Genomic DNA, 24,472 nt, shown 5'->3' with positions numbered 1-24,472 from the left:
TGCAACATTTTATATTCCCACCCACAGTGAGCAAAGGTTCCAAAGGTTTTCCACATCCTTACCGACATTTGTTGTCCGGTTTTGTTGTTTTTTCTTTTTTATTATACTGGGACTGAGCCCAGGGGCCTTCTACCACTGAGCTACATCCCCAGTCTTTTTTATTTTGAAGCAGGATCTCACTTACTTGCCCAAAGTGGCCTTGAACTTGCAGTTCTCCTGCCTTAACCTCCCAGGTGACTGTGATTACAGTCATACACCATTGCTCCTGGTTCGTAGTCTTTTGTCTTTGATAATAGCTATCCTGACAGACTCTGAGGCAGGAGTATCCAAGTTCAAAGTCAGTCTCAGCAACCTAGCAAGACCAGGTCCCTAAATAAAATATAAAAAAGGACTGGGGATGTGGCTCAGTGGTTAAGCACCCTGGATTCAATCTTGGTACCAAAAAAAAGAAAAAAAGAAAAAGAAAATTCTTAGCCCATTTTTAAATTGGGTTATTAATTTTTTTTCCTCTTGAGTTGTTCAGAATTCCTAATATATTTTACAGATTAACTCCTTATCAGATATCAGGTTTGTGAATATTTTCTCAATTTCATAGGTTGCCTTTTCAATCTGTTGATTGTTTGCTTCATTATACAGAAAATTTTAGTTTAGATATAGTCCCACTTGTTCATATTTTGTTTTTGTTGCCTGTGTTTTGGTGTCATATGCATGGCATCATTGCTAAGATCAATGTCATAAAGATTTTCCATTGTGTTTGAGCATCACATTAAAAGGGTCATATACCAAGATCAAGTGGGATTTATTCCTGAGATACAAATGTTAGGCAGCAGTTAGACATGAGCAGTGGGTCAGGGGCTTAACAGGATAAATCGGTTAATCAACACCTCCATCTGAGTGGCACCACAAGTTCTGTCAAGATAGCTACTTCAGGACACTTGCTTGATCTCAGCTCTGTGAGATCCTTTTACAACAGGAGGAAGATAGATGGACACAAGGGTTAAGGACCAGAAGATAACAAGGACATATTTACTCAGAAGGTCCTAATTGCTAAAACATCTTAAGACCCTGCACAAACAACACAAAAATTCCCAGGAAAGCAGGATGATTAAGACCAGAGTCCATCAATCACAAATTCTGTAAAACAAGTTCCAATTAGCACTTGCCAGCAGGACCGGGATGACTGAGAGTTGCCATTAGATGTTAATATAGCTTTATATCATCGTAATTGTAGTTTTTCTTCCCCTGCCCCCTGGGTTTCACTTATGTACCTACAGGTAAAAGCATGTGTGGTGGAAGTTTAGGAATGTGAACTGTCAATCCAGAGCCAGGAGGTGATACTTAGGTAGAATCTTCTAGCAACTTCCCCTTTATTCCAACAAAACTAAGCTCACAAAGAAGTGAGTTGTAGATCTCCAATAGAACCCACTCTCTCCCTTGGAGGTGCCTTGTAAAATAAGCTTTGCTATACTTTTATTATGATTTGTGTCTTGCTTGAAATCATCTCTTTCTAGAACATAAGAGACAAGAACATTAATGCAATTCCTCCGGGAACCAAGGATGGTTCAACATGTGAAAATTAATATGATAAACTACATTAACAGTGCACAGAATTTTAAAAAATCACAAGATCATCTCAATAAATACAAAAAAAGCATTTTATGGAATTTCATGATATAAATTCTCAACAAACTGGGAAATTAACTCAATATAATATAGATTTTATATAAAAAAAAACTCCAACTAACATGATATTCAACAACTAATAACTGAAAACTTCTACTCTTAAGATCAGGAACAAGACAAGGATGCCAATTCTTGCCACTTCTGTCTTTAAAAAGTGTATCTTTTGTTAAAGGACACTATCAATAGAGTAAAAATACCACAGAATTGGAGAAAAGGTTTGCAAATCATATATCTAATTGTCATAAATTTGACAGTCTGGGCACAGTGGTGCACATCTACAATCCCAGTGGCTCAGGAGGCTGAGGCAGAAGGATCATAAGTGCAAAGCCAAACTCAGCAATTTAGTGAGACACTAAACAACCTAGCAAGATACTGTCTCAAAAAATAAAAAGAGCTGGGTTGTGGCTCAGTGGTTAAGGACCACTGGGTTCAATCTCTGGTACAAAAAAATTAACATAATTTGTACCTCAGCATCCATTTTAATCCTGACATGGGTTGGTTGAAACATAGCCCTATCCCATTCTTTTCCTTCCCTTTGTGATTTGTTGTGATGTAGCCCTCTTGTTCCTCATCCTACTAACCCAAAACTCAACACATGCCATAGCTGGTGACCCCAATAAAATCTAACAATCAAGTAAGTCATCTAAGTTTTTCCCCTACCCAAGTTCTCTTTAAATAAGCCAGTTCACAACACCAAGGGAATGCCACAGTAGTAATACCCATGAATCTTAACAAAGGCATAGCCTCACAGGTCATTTTTCCTCCCACTCCCCACATGCTGGTTGAGATTCCTGTCACCCCTGGGTTTCCCTAAACTCTCTAGGACCTGTTAGAAAAGTTTCTTCTATTTTACGCATTTTGATTTCACCTCTTCATTGTGTTTCTCCTGACTGACACACCTGAATCTGAATTTTACCCCTTCAGTGTTCTCCTTGACATTGTCTATCTTGGCTTATGGCCCCTCTTAACAAATCTCAGAACCAAATTAGAAAGAAATCATAACAATAAAATCATAGCACCGATAAAGGTCTAGTCTCCAGAATATAATAAGAACTCTTACAACTCAATAATAAAAAGACAATCCGGGGTTGGGAGTGTAGCTCATTGGAAGAGTGCTTAATGTGTACAGGGTCTTGAGTTTGATCCCCATCGCCATCACCACCCCCACCCCTACCACATCCACACACACACAAAACAATCCAATTAAAAAATCGGCAAAGGGGGCTGGGGAGATAGTTCAGTCGGTAGAGTGCTTGCCTTACAAGCACAAGGCCCTGGGTTTGATCCCCAGCACTGCAAAAAAAAAAAAAAAAAAAAAAAAACTGGCAAAGGGTTTGAATATACATTTTTCCAAAGAAGATATATAAAGGGTCAATAAGTAAACAAAAAATACTCATTATCAATACTTTTTAGGGAACTTCAAATCAAATACACAATGAAATAACACTACAATCACTAGTCTGTCTACATTTAAAAAGCAGAACAAAACTGACTAAAACAAATGTTTTCAAGGATGCAAAAAAATTGGAACCCTCAAATATATCTGGTGGGAATGTAAAATGACACAGCAACCTGTGGACAGGTCCTTTTTAGTTCCTCAAAAAGTTAGAGTTTCTGTATGACTCAGCAATTTTTAGGTGTATACCTAAGAGAACTGACTTTTATGTGAATAGCAACCTTACTCCTTGCTTTGGTCTGAATGTTAGTATCCCTTCAAAATTCACATTGAAACCTAATAGTCTAATCCCCAGGATATTAAAAGATGAGGCCTTTAGGAAGTGATTAGGTCATGAGGGCAGATTAGTGACCTATTATGAGAAGTGCAAAGGGAACTTGCTGGCTCCTTCTGCCATGTGAAGATGTAACAAGAAGGTGCCATCTTTGAAGAAGACAGCAAGCCCTCACCACATACTTAATCTGCTGACATCTTGATATGAGACTTGTCAGCCTCCAGAACTGTGAGCTACAAATTTTTGTTGTTTATAAATTTTTCTGTCTAAGGCATTTTGTTGTAACAGCTGAACAGACTAAGACATTCATAATAGCTCAAAACTGGAGGGAGCTTTAGGGAGGCATGGGGTTCCTTTGTGGGATAATGGAAATGTTCTAGAATTAGATTGTGGTGATAATCTTGAAAATATGATAAAAATATGCTGAATTGTTTACTCCAAAGGGGCAAATTTTATGTATGGTTCGTGAATTATATTTCTTAAAAAGTAGGTCTGTATGTCATCACATATTCTATGCCCAGAAAACTTCTTTATCTTTCAGATAAAAAATAATTTAAAAAGTATCATTAAGTTATCATACTGTGCTCCATAATATGAACAATTTTAAAAAATAAAATAATTATGAATGAAAAAATTATTAGACTAGCTAAATTTTAAAAATTACACTGACCATCTGTTTGCATTGAAACATTATTTCAGACTTGACACAAAAATAGTGTATGCATGCAATAGATAGCTTCTGTGTCATTTATCTTTATTCAAATTCTTGTACATATTTACATTTCTTAATATGTAATTGAAAATGATATTTTTATTTTTTACTGTACTAATATGAATTTAGGTTAAGTATCTTTTAAAATGTTGAAATAAAAATAGCATTTTGTTGGTTTCTCATAATAATAGCTTCATTTTTAATTTCAAAAGATTCTACATGGGTGTTCAAAGATACATTTTTGAAAACTGGACATTTTTTAATGCACTGTTTAGCATTATCCAGTATGGTTTTAAGTGAATTATTATTATTATACTACAATTTATAAGGAGATAAATACTAGACAAGTTAAAATAACATGAGAAGATGTATTCAGGATCCATGATATCTAATACAAATTCAAAATTCTGAAAAATACTTTTTAGAAAGGCATCTGCTTTGCTACAAACTGAATTTGCCCTTATAATTTTCTTCAAATTATTTAAAGTAGGAAGATATATTTTTACTCTTAATACCTTTCACTTTTATTGCTATATTACTAATTTGTCAGTGTAGAAGTTTTCCATTTTCTAAGATACCGAAGTCATTCCTCTTAAATGGTTTCCTTCTTTTTACTCCTTGAAACTAGAGGCAGTTGAGTTATTTGATTAGTTCATGCTAGAATTTGACCTGGAGCTTATATAATTAGAAGACACACTAGTTTTCCTCATTTAAAAGCCTGTTAGCATATGACAGTCTCGTTTCAGGGGAAGTCAAACCTCTCTACTGCTTCTTTTTATAACCTTTAAGTTAATTCAGAATTCAGATCAGTCTTGATCTGAGGATGCTATAACCACAGCAAGCAACATGGGGTAAGTGTGTGCTTTTATGTACTTTAAGAGGCATTGAAAGGGAAAATATTTTTATAAGAAAACCCATCCATCCCTACCATATGGTGTTGTAATTTAATTTCAAAATAGACTAATGTGTATTTAAGGCAACTAAGCAAATAAATAACTTTTTATTCAAAAGTTATAACCATTTGTAAAACATTCATTTCCTTCCTTAATATTTATTTTATGTCTTAATCTATCTTTGTATATTATCAATTAATGAAATGTTTGGGGATTGAAGTTGTTCTGCATATTTACAAATTTAATAAAAGTTTTTTTAAATTTTCAGAGCAACCTTAAAGAAAGAATGACAAGAGTCTTGATTTACAAGGCAGCATAATTCCAACATATACATGGCTCTTTGGGAATAAAAATAATTAAAGAACGAAAAAAATCTGGGATGGTGGGAGAGTGGTTTATACCTTTGTAACAAAGAAAGAGGATAGTGAATTCTGTTAGAGTTCACTCCTCTATATAGAGGGAAAAAAGTATGCTGATTGAAAGTGTGTGCCGATTAATTACACAGGGGCATTTATTTGCGAAACACTTTATGGGGTTTTGGGGGCATGATAAGAAGGATTGGGTTTCACTTAAGGACTTTTTATTCTTAAGTGAGAAGAAGATTCTGTTAAAATTAATATTGGAATTACATGAGTTTTGTATGCTGAAATAGCAGTGTCCTGAATGAATAGAAATGTCTTTGTACCACCCTTTTATCTTTTTATTAGCTTTTTTCCATACAAAATCAAATAGCCATAAAAACTACACCTATTTCATTAAATGCTACTTCTGAAGGATTCAACATAATTGATCAGAAATTTATACAAGAGAAAAAATGCTTTGCCACATATTTACTTATTCTAAGCAGTTTCCACAAATTTAATTAATGTCTACATTTTTATTAATACTATGGGCTCTGAAGACATAATCTAAGCCTGTTTGAAAACTCAGAGGCTTTTGAGAGGAAGATCACAGTATCAGGAACTTTTAATACAAACATAAGTGACATGTTTTGAAGCTAAAGTTAATGGAGAAGTGAACTGCCATGGATAGATATATTTGATTTGGGCCAGTATTGATGAGATTCCTGTTCTCTTTGTTTCCCCTCCGTCCTTTCTTCTTTGCCACATATGAGTGTACCTCACTATAGAAAGTCACTAGTAAACTTTAAGCCTCGTCAGAGGCTTCCCTCCTCTCCTTCACTTCCTCCTTCATTTTCTTCTTTCCTTTAATGACAGTAGTTCTTAACATTTGGGGGGAGGACAAGGATTGTTTTGAGAATCTTCAGAAATCAGTCAACCCTTTCTGTAAAAAAAAAAAAAAAAGTAAAATCATACAAAAATTTCCATCCATTTTCAGGAAATTTACAGGTGACCTGAAACTCAATTCATGAAACCTCCCTTCCCCCAAGGTAAAGAACATTTTGTTTTGACTTTGACTTTAGGACTTCAGTATGAGTTATTCGAAATTTTTCTTAGTTTCTGGAGTTTTATAAAATCAAAGAATCTTCTCTCAGGAACAGGGTTGAAATGCTGATCCCCTTTAATTTGCATAAGAGAGAAACACAGTTTAACCAACATTCATCACATTACTGCTGTTGGTCCCCAAGGACTTGATTAATCACTTGTACCTCTGGAGAGAGTGCCAGGAACCACCTTGGTTGTCACTGAAGGAAAAAAAATCCTTGCTATTTTACTTGTAAGGCACTTTCAGTGCCCCAAATAAGATGAACTCAACAAATCATAGATTGCTAAAATTACATAGGATGCTCTTCTTATCAGTAAGTTTTTGGTTTAGATTTTGTTTGTTCCTGCCTTATTGATAAAACAGGTTAGTAGGTATCAACACCTGTTTAAATCTTTCTAAAGTAATCAAAAAAATAAAAAGAGAAAGTAGCAGCTGTTCAGATGCTCAAATTTATCCATTTGAGGAAATCTCTAGAATTTATTCTCCAACAATTAGGGAGTAGCTGTCTGGGATCTGTCTTTTGGACCTACTTATCTCAGAGCTATTTGAGGATACAGACTCTTTTTGTGGATCTATGCCCGGCCTTTCCACTTTTCTGAGGCTATGCTGGTTTAGTAAGCAATGAAGAGGCAAATATTAGAAATTTCTTATGTTCTCTGAAAAGCCTTTTCCTCTTACATTTTCACTGGATTTCTTATAAAGTATGCGGGTGTGTGGGGTGGTTAGAGATGGTGTATAGAAATGGGTTAAAGAAATTATTTGTAAGAAGCAGAAGAACCTTACTGTGTAGGCAAAGGATGAACAATGGGAAAGAAGAGAAGGTTGTACTTCTTTGGAGTTCCTTTTTATGCATTTCCCAGGATTGAACATTGTGGGCAATTACTCTACCACTAACTAAGCTAGTAAGCCCTGAATGTATTTCTTTATTGAAATTCTTTTTTGTTTTTGTGGTGCTGGGGATTGAACCCAGGGCCTTGTGCTTGTGAGACAAGCACTCTACCAACTGAGCTATCTCCTCAGCCCCGCTTTACTGAAATTCTTTTCAATATTCTTCCCCCATCTTCTAGCGGGGTTAGTGCATCTCCAGTTGACATCCGGGGTAAATAAAGTTAAGGCCCTTACTATCACAGACCAACAAGTTCGTTGTGAAGGTATATTCAGCTTAAGTTTATAGGAATTTGATTTTTTTTTTTTCTTTTGTGGTACTGGGGATTAAACTCAGGGACATTCTACCACAAAGTTACATCCTCAGCCCCTTTTTAAAATTTTTTTTTTTTTTCCCGGTGCTGGGGATCGAACTCAGGGACTTGTGCTTGCTATGCAAGCACTCTACCGACTGAGCTACCTCCCCGGCCCTACCCTTTTTAAATTTTTAAAATTTGAGACAGGGTCTCAGTTGCCAAGGCTGGCCTCAAACTCACAATCCCCCTGATTCGACCTTGGAATCACTGGGATAAGATGTGTGTGCACCACAGCACCCAACTGAAAATTCTTTTGTGGACCTATTTTTCACTTCTGAATCTGAGAGTTACAATCCAAGTCTTTTTCTTAGGCAAAGCATCCATTTAGCTACACGGTAACCTTTGAAATGCTGCTTCTGTTCGCGCCCTCCTTTCCTTTCTAATAGGAGGTTTTCTAATTCAGGCCGTAATTATCTTGTGCTTGGTTTATTATGGGGCCTACTTGCTGGCCTCTGCAGCTGGTCTTTCCTCTACAGCGGGCACCACAAGAGTTATCTTATTACTCCACTGCTTGGAAACTTTCAGTGACTCTTTATTCTTTCCACTAACAGAGCAAGCTCCAAAGATATTTATGGCTCTCCATCTGTCCCCAATCTGCTTGCCTATACTTACCTTTTCCCCCACCCTCCAGGCTCCCTAGGGTCCCTAAATCCACTGTGTTGTATTATGTTCCCTTGCTGATCCTGTTTTCAACATTTCCGGCCAAGCCCAGCTCCAATCTTTTCTGAGTCTCCACAGCTGGAACTCATCTCCTCTGAAAGTTTTAGGCACTTTATACCTTTCTTATTTCATTTGTCACAGTCAATCACGTGTTATAGTTATCTGTGTGATTCATCTTTCCTGCTAGACTGGAAGCTTCTTGTAGCAGGAACATCATCTTTGTATTTCTCTCAGCACCTTGAACAATGCCTTTTGCTCGGTATGTGCTTAATACTTATTGAATTCAAATGAACTGTTTTTCCTAAAACCCATAAAGAGCTAAAAACTTAATTTCAGTCAAACTTTCCTTTTTTTCCCCTCAATAGAGTGGCTCCATTTCCCAAGTTCCCAGATGAAGAACTCACATGAATGAATAATAAAATATGGGCAATGAAAGGAGGAAAGGGGGTGAAAAGGACTGAAGTGACACACTGCAGGCTTTTGAAGAGTGGAGCCCTTGTTAGTAAGTAGAAAGCACCTGTAGGCTGAAAGGAAATATAAGAAAACTTAAGAAAGTTTCTTATTTCCTGGATCTCTTCTTAAAGGGTCAGCATATCAGTAAAGGAATGAGTTCATCTGTATGATGGGAAAAAAGGCAAAATAATCTTAGATTAAACAAGTTAGAAGGTTTTTTTTTTCCTCTTACACTAAAAGGAAAAACAAAACCAAAGATCAAAAGTTTGGAGGCAAGCAGTCCAGATCTGTAGTTCCGTCATATGTAGGACTCAGGTTCCTTCTTGTCTTGCTCTTGTGCCATCACTTCCGATCCAAGAGCATTCTAGGGCTCCACCTGCTTCACTGGTGTTCAGCCACCAGGAAGATGGAATGGGAAGTAAAGACGTGTTCTCACTTTTAAGGAGATTTTCAGAGGCCACCCACACTATTTCTCTTAACATCACATGGGTAGAAATCTAGTCTGGATGTTATACCTAACTATGAGGAATAAAGGGGAAATATACTCTTTTAACAGGGTTTCTAAAGAAAAAAGGACAATGGATACTGGATGATAGCTAGCAGTGTTCAGACAGACCGAAATATTAGGCTCTCCTTTGCGTCTTATATTCCACTAGGATAAAGTATAGCATTAGGTACAAAAGCAATCTTTGAAGAAAAAATTTCAGTGGTTAAAGAAAACAAAACAAAACAATAACAAGCCTAGTTGGAAATAAGCATAGATTCACCTAGATTAAAGAACGGGGACCTTGACAAAATGACAAAGGTGACTAAGTCAGCCTTCACTCTTCCTATCCCTGTCCTCCTCTCCAGCCCTCATCTCCCTTAACCCTCAGATCAACGCTGAGATATTATCATTACTGTGCCAATCAGACTGCCTTTGAAAGCAAAGTCCAGAAAGATTCAGTGAGTTGGCTAAACTGCCCCCAGATGCTTCCAAGAATGAAAAGTAAAATTATAGCTGGTTTGAGATATGTTATATTGCCAATAAAAAACAAAAAACAAAACAAAAATCACATTAAAAAATCACAGAATGTTTTCCAAATAGATTTGTAGGGAATTTTGATTGTAGATCACCTCAATTAGCCCCTGTAGAAAAACCTATTACAAACCCATTTCACTAGACACTTGAAGTAGGTGATTTAATGTAGTGTGGGGTATTTAGAGAAAAAAAACCCTCTATATTTGGGGTTTTCAATATTTTAGGGTCAGGTCAACTGCTTTGAACCCTTCTGATTGAGCAAAGCCTCATAAGCCATGTCGACTAATTCTGTTTTCAAATGCATATAAATTTAGTTAGTCACTCCAAAGATACAAATATTGAGATAGTTGTGCCTACTCAATACCAAACAACTTAAAAATTAAAAGGCTTAGAAAAACAAAGACTTACTTTTTTACTTTACATAGTTTTGAACAATCAGAAGTTTTTAACAATGAATCACATATGTAGTAACAACTTTTAATTACAAAATTGTATGGCAAAAGGATGGTGTAAAATGTAAGGTAGTTGTCATGTCAATGAAATTTTTTTTTTACAGAACCTCTAGAGAAATCTGGAAGGAGACTTCAAAAAACATGATGTGATGTCTCCTGCTGGAGACAGGGCATGAGGTGAGTGGAAGTTGCAAAGAACTTTTTTCCAGTGAGAACACAGAAGAACTGAGATCTTGGTTCATACCAGTGATCATTCTTGAAGCAGAACTATTGAATTACTTTGAAGAATTTTGCAAACTTCTTTGTTTAAAAACCATCAAATAAACAAATTAGTTTATTTGATTTCCTTAGTTAATAGGAATTTCCTTAGTTAATAGTGAGGGCTGATAGCCATCTTACAAACCAGTCGTGTTACATCACACTTTTACTGCATGTATGAATGCTTACAACATTGGACAAGAATGAACTATGTTTTAGTTGATTTCTATTTTGGTTGTCTTTGGGGATTGCAAAAAAGTCTTAGGAGAGACAACATGTACTTTAAGTTGAATTAATATGTACTGAGTTCCTACTTTAAGACGGGCTTTATCACATAACTTTATGGAGTAGGTAACTCATGCCCATTTTACAGTTGAGAAAACTTGAAAAGATTACAAAGTTGCACTTTTCCAGGATCTCAAAACTAACCAGGTTCCCAAGATGGGATTAGAAGCTAGATGTTTGACACACTTAAGAAAAGAGGTTCCATAATTTAAAACATCATTTTTACATTTCAAAACTAAAAAGTGCTCACTGTAAAACAGACAAACTTGATTAAGGCAGAACAGTATAAGTAAAATTTGAAAGTCCATCTCATCCTTAACTCCATCTCTTTCTAAATAACCACCGTTAGTATTTTGGTATAAATCCTTCCATATCTTTTCTGTTGTCTAGCGTAGTTGTCACTGTAACCTTTCCTGTCTACTTTTTAAAAAAATCAATTTACTGTATGTCTTTACTAGAATAGTTATCTACCTTTAAGCAATAACTGAGCTGGCATGGTGGTATGCATCTGTAGTCCCAGCTACTCTGGAGGCTGAGGTGGAAGGATTGGGTGAACCCAGGAATTCCAGACCCGGGCAACACAGATCTGACCTTGTCTCAAAAACAAAAACAAAAAAATTCCCCAATAACTGAAATGCTTGCTCAGGGAACATTAGGCATCTTATTGTAGAGACTCAAATAAAAGTAGTGCATCTTTATTTTTGAGAGAGTAATTATGAACACCTTTGAGAGACTGATGTGATCTCTGAACCCTTTCACCAGATAATAATGAACCTACATAATTTTTCCTTATAAATCAAAGCATTTATGGATACACTGAGTTGTCCATAATAGTCTTTTAGATAATAAAGTTCCAAAACTATTTAAAAATTAAAAGAGCTATATAGGTAAAACTCAAAATTTAGGTGACACATTAGCCCCTTTGCTGTGGTGAGCCCTATGCCAAGTCCAGTTAGTGTCAGAGCCTCAGGGTGAATCACTCACTCCTGATTCTGTCCCCTGCCCCACTGCCTATTCCTGCAGCAGCAAATGGGTGGTTTGGTTTCTCATTGCCTCTTCTACCTATAATGAGCAAGAAGGAGGAGTACATGGGTCAGATTCTCAACATTTCTACACTGAGCATTCGCTGCTTTTATAATTATTTTTGTAATTAAGGATTTAAAGCAAGGTTTACAAATAATAGCCTAGCTGTTTCATATCTGTTTGGCTTTACTTAGCCTTGTATACTTAGCTAAGACTGCAATTTAGTCTCATCTCTTAGTTGGCAGAGGCTTCATAAAGTCTCAGGGATATTTCACTTGATAAGTATTTATTAATCATTACTCATTTATATTTTTACTTAGATGTTATAAAGAGTAAACTCTGCATTCGTAAACTTAGATGTTGTAAAGAGTAAACTGTGCATTTGTTGTCTGTGTTGCATCATGTTATGGGGCATCTTGATAACTTTTTCTTAAAAGAGCTGGGTGCAGTGGTGCATGCCTATAAGCCCAGTGACTTGAGAGGCTCAGGCAGGAGGAGCCTAAGTTTGAAGTCAGCCTGGGCAACTTAGTGAAGCCCTGTCTCAAAAAAAAAGGGCTGGGGCTGTAGCTCAGTGGTAGAGTGCCCCTGAGTTAAATCCCCAGAAACACACACACACACACACACTCACACACACACAAACACACTTTTTTTTTTTTTTTTTAATACAAAGAAGCATTTGTTCTTTTGTCAAGGGGTAATGCTCTAAAAGATTTTCAATCTATATGCTTGGATAGTAAACATTTGTTAAGACAAAATTTACAATTTAGGTGAAATAGCATTGATTTTTCCAGTTTGCTCTTTTCCAACTCATTAATTTAAGTAATAGAATGGATCTCTTTGCTATCAATATGAACAAGTAAAGTTCTGTGTTGTTTCTTTAGGGAAAGAAGTCATTAGCCATAAACCCTAGAATTAAATTAAATTAAAACATGTGTTGAGGGCCAACACAAAAAGCTCTCAAACTGTTCACATCGGAGGAATGGGAACAAATGATATAAATTTCTTTATATTTAAAATTCAAGCTAATTCTGAACTCCTCTCTATAAAGTATCTGAGCATTTAAAATATATGACTTTTAAAAATTGCTTAAAAATTGAATAAAATTGCTACAATATGGAGATGTGCTGTTTGTCCTGTGGCTTCAAACTTAGCACTCTGGGATAGCAAGACATTCTTCTAAGTGAAATAAGCCAGACAGAAGGATAGTACGGCAAGATCTCTCCTACATATGAATCTAAAAAAGTCAAACTCATAGAAGTAGAGAGGAGAGTGTTGGTTACCAAAGGCTGGGGTGGAGCGGAGTAACAGTTGGAAGGTATAAGATTCTGTTAGAAGGAGTAGGTTTCTTGAGATCTATTGCATAGCAGATGACTGTAGTTAATCATCTATAATATATTCCTTAATCGTTAAGGGAGTACATTTCAAATGCTTTCACATTTCAAAAGTGACAAGTATATGAAAGGAGGATATATTATTTAACTTGATTTAATCTTTCTACATTGTACACAAACATTACAACAAATTATAATTTGTCAAAAATAAAAAAGAATTTTAAAAAAGGAACCTGTTACCTGCCAGTTATGCTGGTTATCAATGAGAAATAGTCTCTGCCCAGTAGAGTTTATACTGTTGTATGAGAAACAGATGTAGAGGCCATTGCCTATAATTCCCAGCAGGAAGAGATACTAATAATATGATCTGAGAATGCAGAAGAGAGGTTAACTAATGTTGATTTGGAGGTGAAGGGTGTTCAAATTGAGTTTTGAAAGATGAGAAATATTTCATTCTGTAAGGAAAAATGCTTGAGGGATAGAGGATGGAAGAACAAAGGTACACAGGCCTGAACATGTTTGGTGAAAGGCACTGTGATCGTCCACATAGCCTATCACACATGCTAACTACTGTAAAATTTTATTTGAAACACTATGAAATAATGAAAACAATTAAGTTCAGGTAGTTCTGTCAATAGCTGTTACAGGCACTAGCTGTTACAGGGACACCTGGGGAGCCCCATCCAGGCAGTCTCTCCAAGGTTCTGACTAGAAGAGCAGCCCCAGAGGACTTGGCGAGTTAGCCATTTGCAGAACTGATGAGCTGGAGTTAGTGAGATGGAGCTCCTGAGATTTAAAATTAAGGTCCCACAGACAGAGCTGGATCAAGATACCCAAGGTGGGCTAAACCCCTGACACCTATTCAAACAGAATTTCTTTCCATATTCAACATTTGAATGAAGAGAGACTGATCCTTCCATGGAAGAAGGATGGAAAAGAACAACCCCACCAAGGGCAGTATTGTTTCCTGTCCAGAATCAACTTGGTCTCACAAGGGCTACACTACTGAGTACAAGAATTCTACAATAAAATCAGACTCAATCCTCTTAGAAGACTTTTTGGTGACTATATGTTGCTGCTTAAACCTGTATCAAGGAGACCGCAAACCTTCCCCAAACACACACACACACACACACACACACACACACACACATCTTCAAGGAGCTTATTTAAATATAATTTTCAATACATACAATATTGTTCCGTAAGAGAAATCCTGATAATACAGCTTCTTCCCTATCACTTTTTAAGGGATGTTTTAATACCTCTGATAGATTGGTGCCCCGCATCTCTTTAATCCAGCTCTAACCTCATGTTTAGGTCCACCATTGCCAAGTGCTTGGTTACTGGTGGATTCCTTTCCTATCTCAGCTGGGCTGATGAGGCCAATCCTCCCTATTCTTGCTGCCAGTGATAGCATCTCCTAGCAGAGATCACTTCTAAGCTAGATGCTTTGAACCACAGAAGAAGCTTACTATGTGGTTCCTACCTTTGAAGATATTTTAATCTAGAGCCTCAGGAGAATCCAACATTTACTTTTTCTTTTATCACTATTGATCTCAGACTGGGGTTGAATTTCCAGCTTTGTCCTAGAAAAAATTGCAAAGTGAAATAATAATCACTACTAGAATCTTATAATCATACCAGAAACTAAGCTAATCAGATTCTTAGGTTAAGTAATCTTCCCAGTTATTTATTTATTTATTTTTATTTATTTCTGTGGTGCTGGGGGTTGAACACAGGGCCTCACATGTACTAGGCAAGTGTTCTACCATTGGGAATGTATTCCCATCCCTTAAACAGTTATTTAAATCATGGACCTGGGATTTGAATCCAGATCTTCCATATTTCAAAACTTAGATTCTTACTGGGTGCTATAGTGCACATCTGTAACCCCAACAACCAGGGAGGCTAAGACAGGAAGATTGCAAGTTTGAGTCCAGCCTCAGCAATGTAGTAAAATTTCAGCAACTTAGAGAGACCTGTCTCAAAATAAAATATAAAAAGGATGGGATGTAGCTCGGTGGCAAGGCACCCCTGGGTTCAATTCCCAGTACCAAAAACAAACAAACAAAAAACCCTCAGATTCTCCATCAGAACCCCTTATTAGACACCTAGTGTGGCTCTCGGTGTTCCTTATAACTGGTTAAAGTGTTAACTGATAACAGAGTAACATGTACTAACACAAACACACACATGAACTCAAGGGACTGAAGATATAGATCAGTTTTTGAAGCACTTGCCTAGCAGTTTCAGGGTCCTGGGTTCAGCACCACAAAACAAAGGAACAAAACCCTCAAGATCCAAAGGAATAAAGTTACAGTGTTAATGACAGTGAGGTTTATGTATTTGGGCAAGAGGCCTGACCTCACAGCCATTTTATTCCACTTCTTTATGAGGTCCAACTCACTGGATTTGCAGACTCCATAATGACCACATTTGGACAAGAATTTGGCACTCTATGAACCATTGTGTTTTTTTTCTGTCAAAACAATAGCTTATGATTTAGTCAAGTCACTTAACCTCTCATTGTCTTTATTTGTAGAGTGACGGGTATTGCTGCCTGATCTCTGTGTACTCTTTCAGTTTGACATTCTTTACCACACTATGCTGAGTCCTTAGTTTATATTTCAAATAGTTCTGGTGGGTATGGTTTTGTTTCCCTTGGTCTTTCCAAACTGTAAGATCAGTTTATTCATTTATTCCACACCTATTTTTTCAGAATATGTGCTAGACTCTGGTTTAGACTTTGCAGAAGGCATAGTAAACAAAAATGTCCACAACATCAAGAGATACATCTGGTGGGCCAAGATGGTCAATAAGCAAACAAATAGCGTCATCATTTGGTAGTTTATGCTATAGAGAAAAATAAAACAATGAAAGGGAGATATAGAGTGGAGACTGGAATGCCTCTTTTATATGTAGGGCTCAGGGAAAACTTTCCTAATAAGTGATATTTAAGCAGAGCCCTTAATTTTTTACCCTTAATGTGTGATAGTAGGATATTGTAAATTTGAGAATATTCTGAAGTTGCTGAGAGAGAGGAAAGAAGTAGGCCTCGGTGGAGATGAAAAACAGCTTGAACTTCAACCTGGCTCTTCCTCCCCACATGCCTTATGTCACAGAATTCTCATAAATGGGCTTCTCTCTTCTATTATTCCAAACATTCTATTTTCACTTTTTAATGACTTTCCAAATGTATTGCATCTAATGTCTTTATTTAATTTTCATTAATTGGAATTATGGCTATTAATAGTAATTTAAAAGTCATGATAACTGAATTTAGAAGATTTTAAAATCCTCCAATCAAGAGGCATCTGTTATTTTTGTGAACATCATATCCACATTTATAGTAATTCTCTCTATATACCATAGGGAAGAGGAAGAACCTATGTATACCACGTATAGGAAGGAGTTAAAGATTCAAGGACTAGTAGAGTGCTTGCCTCGCAAGCACAAGGCCCTGAGTTTGATCCCCAGTACCGCAAAAAAAAAAAAGGAAATACTGCTTTTGAAAGGGCAGGCAGGATTTTATTTTTTAGATCCATCCTGCATCTACTTCACTGCTTATCACATAATTTGTTTTGAAGACCAGGAGCAGGCCAGGAACATGGACCCGGACACAGATAAATGGCCAATACTGGGGGTCCTAAGGCAAGTCATCGAGGTGTTAAGAGGAAAGAAATGAGCAAGCCTCAGGCAGTGAGGTTTCTAGGGTGCATTCTACATGGGTGAAGAAAGAAAAAGATTGACTTAGTCTCTGAGTACAAAACTTTAGAATCTGCAAGGGCTGAGCTATTGCACATCATCCCATTTTATGATTTTGTAACTGAAAATGACCTCAAAAACCTATGTAGACTACTTTCCCAGTCTGAATTTCATTTGGCCAATTCTTCCTCCTTTGGTCTCTATGTCCATGATGAGAGAACACCTAATCAATTAATTACTAATAATTAATTAAAGTGGGAGGATTATATGCTAAATAGGAACCATTGACAGTGTTTGAGCAGGTTTATTGCCTTTGTCAACAAACTTTCATGGAGCTTTCTACTCTATGTAAGAACATAGAACGGGTACCAGAGATAGTAGGAAGTGGGAAAAATAGTTTTCTTTTCTCAAAAAGTTCATGATCATTTTATAAATGAGATTGTGTACATTAGATAAGTAATGATAGAAAGTTGTAGGTTTTGGTTGCAATTGAGTTTTATAGCTATTCTAGGAAAGGAAAGATTTTCTATTGAATCAAAGACAGAAAGTTCTAGAGAGGGAATAGACTTTGGGGAATGATTAAGGATTTGAAGTGTGAGGAGGGCAGATCAGGCAGCAGGCAAAGGGCAAGACTAAATAGGAAGATAAATGTCAAATGGACTGGAGAGGCCAGCAGATCCCTTACACCCTGGAAACAAGGTTAGAAGGGAAGGTTGGGGTATCACAGAGGACCTTAAAGTTTTTACCTTATTTTATAAGGAAGAAAAGACCTATTGATGTTTTTGAGCAGAAACCAGAGATTATCAAAGTGATATTTAAAGAAAACTCATTAGTAGCAGTTAAGATAGCTGATAAACCTATTAGGATGCTCCAACCTACACTTAGGGTTGACAAGAAAAAGGGAAGGAGAAAACTGCAGAGATCTTAAAAAGGAAGGTTCACAAAGATTCCATGAGTGGTGGATTGCAGGGTGAGTGGAAGATCATTCTGGGGTCCTGAGCCTGGGTCAGTGGTGGTGTTAGTGACAGAGCTAGGGAAGGCCAAATAGGCTATAAAGATGACCAACGTAATTTAAATAGGTTGAGTTTGAGGTGACCATGGAATAGTCAAGTGAAAATGTTCATTGGAAAGAAACGTAAGTACAACCAGGGATATTCAGTTGGGGGGGGGGGGGATGGTCCAAAGATAAACCAGATTTTTTTTTTTTTTTTTTTTACCTTGAAGACCTAAATACTAAGAAAAAACTGAAAGTGCATAGGGAAAGAACTAGGGATGAGGAAATTGTGAACTATTTAGCCTAATTCAGTTTGGGGCATGGTTTTTTTTTTTTTTTTTTTTTTTTTTTTAAGATTAAAAGAACTATTGAGGAAGGTTCTGGGGACTGGAGGGCTGGGAAGGGAGGCCAGTGGTTATCATATCACCTATTACCATGTTGCTGAGTAATATTTGGAGATATCTGCTAAATTTAAACCTCAGCATTTTAGAGCTGCAAGGACTTTGAGAGTCTCTTCATTCGATAGATGAGGAAATAAAAGACCAGACAGGGTGCCTGGCTTTGCCATGGTCTCACAGTGAATGCAGAGTACCGGTCAGATCTCAGTCTAGTGTACTTACCTTTCCCTAACACCAGTGACCCGCAGATATGCTACATTCTTGACTCTTTAGGGAACATTTTTACTTATTTTTAGAAACCTCAAGGAAATGTGGATAGACTGCATTATCAAAAAGCAAAATGAACTGAATGTGGTGGCAAATGTCTGCAATCCCAGTGACTCTGTAGGCTGAGGTAGGAGGATTACAAGTTAGAGGCCAGCCTCAGCAATTTAATGAAACCCTGTCTCAAAATAAATAAATAAATAAAAGGGCTGGGCATGGTGGTGCACACTTGTAATTCCAGTGGTTCGGGAGGCTGAGGCAGGAGGATCATGAGTTCAGAGTCAGCCTCAGCAACTTAGAAAGGCCCTAAGCAACTCAGCGAGAGCCTGTCTCTAAATAAGATATAAAAAAAGGGCTGGGGATGTGTCTCAGTGGTTAAGAGTCTCTGGGTTTAATACCTGGTACCAAAATAAATAAATAAATAAATAATAAATAAAATAAAATGGGCTGGGAATGTAACTTGGTGGTAGAATGCTGCTGAGTTCAGTCCCCAGTAACGGGGGAAAAAAAAGAAAAAGGAAAAGAAAAATGGAAAGTGTTGGAAAATAACACTGAAGTCAGGAAATGATGTGGGGTAGCATTTGTGTGCACTGTTAGATTGATTTGCCTTCAGACAAAGGAGCTGTTTTCCAATGATATCAGAACAAGATAAAATGAGCACAAGCCACACAGTGTACAATTTCCTTATAGCATGCTTTAAAAGCCCTAGAATAGATTTCAAGTGATTTTGTTTAGTGTCTTTCCATATGTACTTTTAAGAGTTCTGAAGAACAGAATTTTTATACAACTGTCTTGGATGGAAGAAGTATGTGATTCAGTTCCGAGATAGGAAAATGGATTTTTTCTTTTTTTTTTTTTGCGGTGCTGGGGATCGAACCCAGGGCCTTGAACTTGCAAGGCAAGCACTCTATGGAGCCAGCCCTTTTTTTTTTTTTTTTGAGAAGGATGTCTTGTGGTGTTGCCCAGACCGGCCTCAAACTCTTGGACCCAAGTGATTTCCCTTCCTCAACCTCCCAACTAGCTGGGGCTACCGGTGTGTGCCACCATGCCTAGCTATTCTATTTTTAAGATAATGTATTCCTGTCTGAATACAGCTTCTTAGCAAATCTAGTCCCAGTGTGTTCTAGACTCTTGATGGAGTGGCTCCTCCTTTTCTCCTTGTTAAAAACTGATCAGATGTGATTAAAAATATACTGATTGATTGAATCAGTAAGCCTTACATCTAGGGAGGCCGGTGTGAAATTGGTTGAAATTATAAAAGACAAACTAATGATGAATTTGTACTTTTCATTGATCAATAAAAATATTGAGTATTTCCTTTTATTTAGGTGTATGCTGTTGGACTCTATAATAACAATGAGTTGTAAGATGATGATTGCCCTAGTGAGGAGAGATGACAGTTGAGGATAACAGCTAAGACAGGCTTCCTGAAGGATTGGAGGTATGAGCTGCACTTTGAAGGTTGAGCAGGACTTGGTTTGCTAGAGAGCAGAGAGTTTTAGGTAGAGGACCTGTAGGGACTAAGATCCCTGAGTAGGAATGCCCGGGATTCATGAATCTATTGGTTGGAAGTGAGAATGCTGTGGTGCTAGTGTCAAGAAAACATCACTAATCACTGCCAAAGACACACAGGCTGGGGGCTGCTTTTCCAGCTGAGGTCATAGATTTTCAAAGTTCACGATTTCCAACTTCTGGAGTCTTTGTTCACTGGGAAGTAGTGGAAAATTGTAGTCATTCTGAAAATTGGATTTTACTTTATTTTCCTATCTAGCAGTTCTAAAAGCGCCAAAGGCAAATCCAAATTGGATGTCATTTTATCTGAACTATGAAAAAAATTCTCCCAGGAGAAACAACAGTAACCTGATTTCCCCCTCTCACCTAAAATAGGCTTTAGTGACTGACGAGCTATTTCACAAAGTACTGCTAACTCAGGTGCCTGGTTCAGATCTTGTGAGTCTTGCAGCTGCCTCTGCTTCAGCAGAAGGAATATTTCCCTAGAACTAGTTAGGGTGTTTCCACACTGATATCCCCCTCCGTAAGTTAGGGCTCTCCCTTGGGCTGGAGAGTACTTTCTGTGGAGCGCAGGGCTCTTTCCTCACTAAGTCTCCTAGGTTCTTTCTTGCCCTTCACTCTTTTCCAGTTGGGACTTACCTAGTGATGGAATAGTGAAATTCACTTCATTTTCTTTTTAAGTGGGCTTGTACTGGGGTGTTCTGCCTCTTATAGGGTGTCTCTCATCTCAGATGAATCTAGGAAGATAACATGTTTAAAAGATAAAGATTAAAGAAAGTCAAACCAAGTCCTTTAAGTTTTTTTTTTTGAGACATGTTCTTGCTAAGTTGTTGAAGGTCACACTAAGTCACTGAGGCTGGCCTTGAACTCCTCCTTCCTTAACCTCCAGAGTAGCTGGGATGACTAGTGGCATGGGCCACTGCATCCAGCTTTTGATAAATTTTGATGTGAAAATAAGGCATTCTTACACTCAAAATAATTATTTCAAGTCAGTGGTGTTGTGTCTGACAGTATGCTGACATTCTTTTTCTCTGATTGATGTTGACTCAGCTAAATGATCCTGACTGATATTACTGAAACAACAAAAATTAACATGCCAATGGAGTAAGAGTAGGAGGTTCAATGTATTTTCATCTGCTTTTGTAAAGAACTTTCTGTGTGCTTCTGCACTGCATGCTCTGTGTGTTTTGCCCCTGTTCTCATTGACTATAGGCCCACGGGGGTTGCTGGCTGTGAGGGAGCATCATTAGATTTAGTTTTGGAGTGGGAGCAGTCATTAGGAAATTCTGCTGTCCTTGGTTCTTCAAGCCCAGTGGTGGGCATAGCAGATAGATTTCTGCCAGAGGAACTTTGCTTGATAGAATAGAGTTTTTTCCCCCCCTAACAAAAATCATCTCAAGATCAAACTTTTTCTATATTTACCCACTAATTCTTTGTTGTTAATTTAAGGCCTAACGTGGTAAATAGCATATTTCTATAGTAGTATATTGGAGGAGAATTCAGGTTAGTTCTACGAACATTTGTTGGGAACATTCGTTGAAAACAGGAGCTGGGCTAGATGAACGATACATCCTGTCTGTTCCTGGTTTGCTTATAGTCTGCAAGGGAACTAGCAGCGAGGCAGTTGACTGAGAATGTTGTGACAGCTTTATGACCTGGCTCAGTGGCAGGGGCCACCCAATTTCTAGCAACACCCACATTTGAGAAAGGTCAAGTTAGAAGCTGACTTAGAGACCAAAACCCATTTTAAAAATGAGTCTACTTATCAGTTGGGTTGTCTGCTGGCAAAGTCCTATTTTAATTCTTTCATTTTTTGTCTTTGCCACTTTAAATTGCAATGTATTCAAGGACAATTTTTTGGAAGTGGGTATAAAAAGTCACATCATTTTTTAGATAACCTCATTTTAAACACTTGTGTACCTATGTATTGTGAGATTTGTCTTATTTCCTGATCATTTGGCTTCTAAGGGTAATACTATATTCTGTCTTTTGTATTATGTTGATCAATGAGTTATGTTGATAGATTTATAAGTAGAAACTATTTTAATATTCTAGAACAAACTTGACTGGACATAGTATTGTAGGTTTGCTTTCGGATATTTTTTAGGATATGTGTGTATTTATTTATCCATCTTAGAGTAGATTTGGTATCAGAATCTCATAAAGTGGATTTTGTGATTTACATATATCCTATATTCTTGCACAGATTAAATAACAGAGTCATTGTTATTTGCAAAACCTTCCTGTGATATTATCCTGAGGCATAACTTATTGGGTGAGGTAGCTATTTGACCCTCGCTTTCAATATCTTCTGTAGTTAGCAGTTCTACTTTGACTTTTCTACTGTTTTTAAAATAAATTTCAGCAATCTGTTTTCCTAGAAAATTGTTCATCTCATCTATCTTTAAAAATTGCTGGCAATAAATTGCACATGAATTTTGCAAATAATATTTTATACCTCCTGAATTGGTGGTTATGTTCCTCTTTTTGGTCCTACTTTGTATTCTTTCCCTTTCTCTCAATCTCTCTCTCATCACATTTGAAGTGATGAGAATTTCTTCCATTTTTTTAGTCAATATAGTATTTATTCAGATACTATCAGGAACTGATACATTTTTTACATATCAGTTTATATTACACTTTTTGAAATATTGTGGCATAAAGCAACTTATTAAAAGGTGTAGACTAATTGAAAAACTAATGGTTTTACTTGGAGCTACTTCCTGTGCAACTTTAGGCAAATACCTAATTTGAGTTATGGTTTCCTTCTGAATAAAATGGATGGAACATATGCTCTGTTCACTGCCCAGCATGGCTGCGATGATTATTGAGAGAATGTCTGCAAGAGAGCTTTGGAAACTATGGAGAATGTATAAGCTAGACATTATTGTCAGAAAATAATGTTGCTTTTAGACTATATAGAAAAAAGAAAACAAGCATATAGCCCCTTTCATGATTTTTTCCAACTTTTTTCCTACAAAGGTTATATATTCTCCTCTCTGAAGATGTTTGCAAAATTCATCTGGATGAATTACTTCAATTTCAGGGGAAAATATTTTCTCATCAACCTTCCCCCAACATAAAAAGTTCTCATTCTGTTAAATTAGAAATATGCACTAAAGACCCATTCAATAAAGGACACTGGAATGGAAATTAGCTCAAGTCTGCTTTCAATTAATTTCAATTCCCTGAAGTGCCAAACTTTCCTTTTCTGTCACAGCAGTAATTGGAAAGTAATAGACAACCCTAAGTTTTTGTGATCTTATGTGTGTATGTGGGGAGGAGGGTATGCATTCTAGGTCACTCTGGGGGAGGGCCAGGAGATTGTTCAGTGTTCTTCAGATTCTTTATAACTTTATTATTTAAAAATTTTAAGGTAGTTTTATAAAAATCTAACATTTTAGGTAGGTGTTTCAACATTTCTATTTATCTATATTATTATTTTTAGCAACTCAGGAGCCTGAGGCAGGAGGATCACAAGTTTGGGGCCAGTTTCAGCAACTTATCTAGACCCTGTCTTAAAATTAAAGTGATAATAACTTTTTAAAGGACTAGGGGAATAGTTCAGTGGTAAATCACAGCTGGATTCGATATTTACCCAGGAGTGATTTACCACTGAACTATACTCCCAACCCTTTATAATATATATATATATTTTAAATATATATGTATATATATGTGTGTGTGTGTACATATATATATATATATATATATATATATATACACACATATGCCCTTGTTTTCAAATAGCAGAAATGGTTTTTAAAAGAAATTCTTCCCCAAAACGACGACGACAGTATGTGAATCAGACAAACACAGAGATATTCTGGTTGAATGGGAGATGGGAGGGTAGGGGGTCCAACAACCCCCAAAGCAGACTTGAGAAAGCCTAGAGGCATCAAAGAATACAAATTGAAAATCATTGCTCTATATAATGATCAGGCTTGATTTAGAGACCAAATGGATCTTTCTATAAACTGTTTTCCCAAGCACCTGCCAAAGTCTAGGTGGGTGTTCTTAGAGGCTAGCATTGCAGTTACAGAGATGGAAAGAAAGCAGGAAGCTTAGGAGGAGCTGGAGCCATACTGACCTGGGGAGAGGCATTTGGTAGCATTTAATGATATTTATTCAAAGGTAGGCACTGATTCAAGGGCTATCAAGGGTAAAGAATTCCTGGGCTCAGAATGAGGGATTCCCAGTCCAGAATGAAAAGCAGACTAAAAGTAAGATGTTGAAGGGAGCCTTCTTGTAGCAAGGCTTTTTCTAGAAAACAGTACTTTTCAGAGGCTGGGGATATAGCTCGGTTGGTAGAGTGCTTGCCGTGCAAGGCCCTGGGTTCAATTCCCACCATCTAAAAAAAAAATATACTTTTCAATATACATTACTCATCAATATGATTGTACTCTTC

At 37.0% G+C, this 24,472-nt stretch overlaps 1 protein-coding gene across 13 annotated transcripts in view; it reads left to right on the top strand.

Moving 5' to 3' along the window:
• Nucleotides 1-4,853: 4,853 nt before the first annotated feature.
• Nucleotides 4,854-24,472, top strand: part of Arhgef33 (Rho guanine nucleotide exchange factor 33) — a 116,404-nt gene continuing 96,785 nt past the window's right edge. For 12 of the 13 annotated variants that reach the window (XM_047523082.1, XM_047523080.1, XM_047523077.1 and 9 more), the window contains exons 1-2: nt 4,854-4,976; nt 10,396-10,468. The gene's annotated coding sequence lies outside the window, so the exon portion shown is untranslated. Of the gene's footprint in view, nt 4,977-8,730; nt 8,868-10,395; nt 10,469-24,472 lie in introns of all 13 variants that reach the window. The other variant, XM_047523079.1, reaches the window with a different exon arrangement.

The sequence above is a fragment of the Sciurus carolinensis genome, chromosome 13, assembly GCF_902686445.1.
Source record: "Sciurus carolinensis chromosome 13, mSciCar1.2, whole genome shotgun sequence".
Taxonomy (NCBI): domain Eukaryota; kingdom Metazoa; phylum Chordata; class Mammalia; order Rodentia; family Sciuridae; genus Sciurus; species Sciurus carolinensis.
Note: the sequence above shows the minus strand (reverse complement) of the source record. Positions and strands in the feature narration are given on the sequence as shown.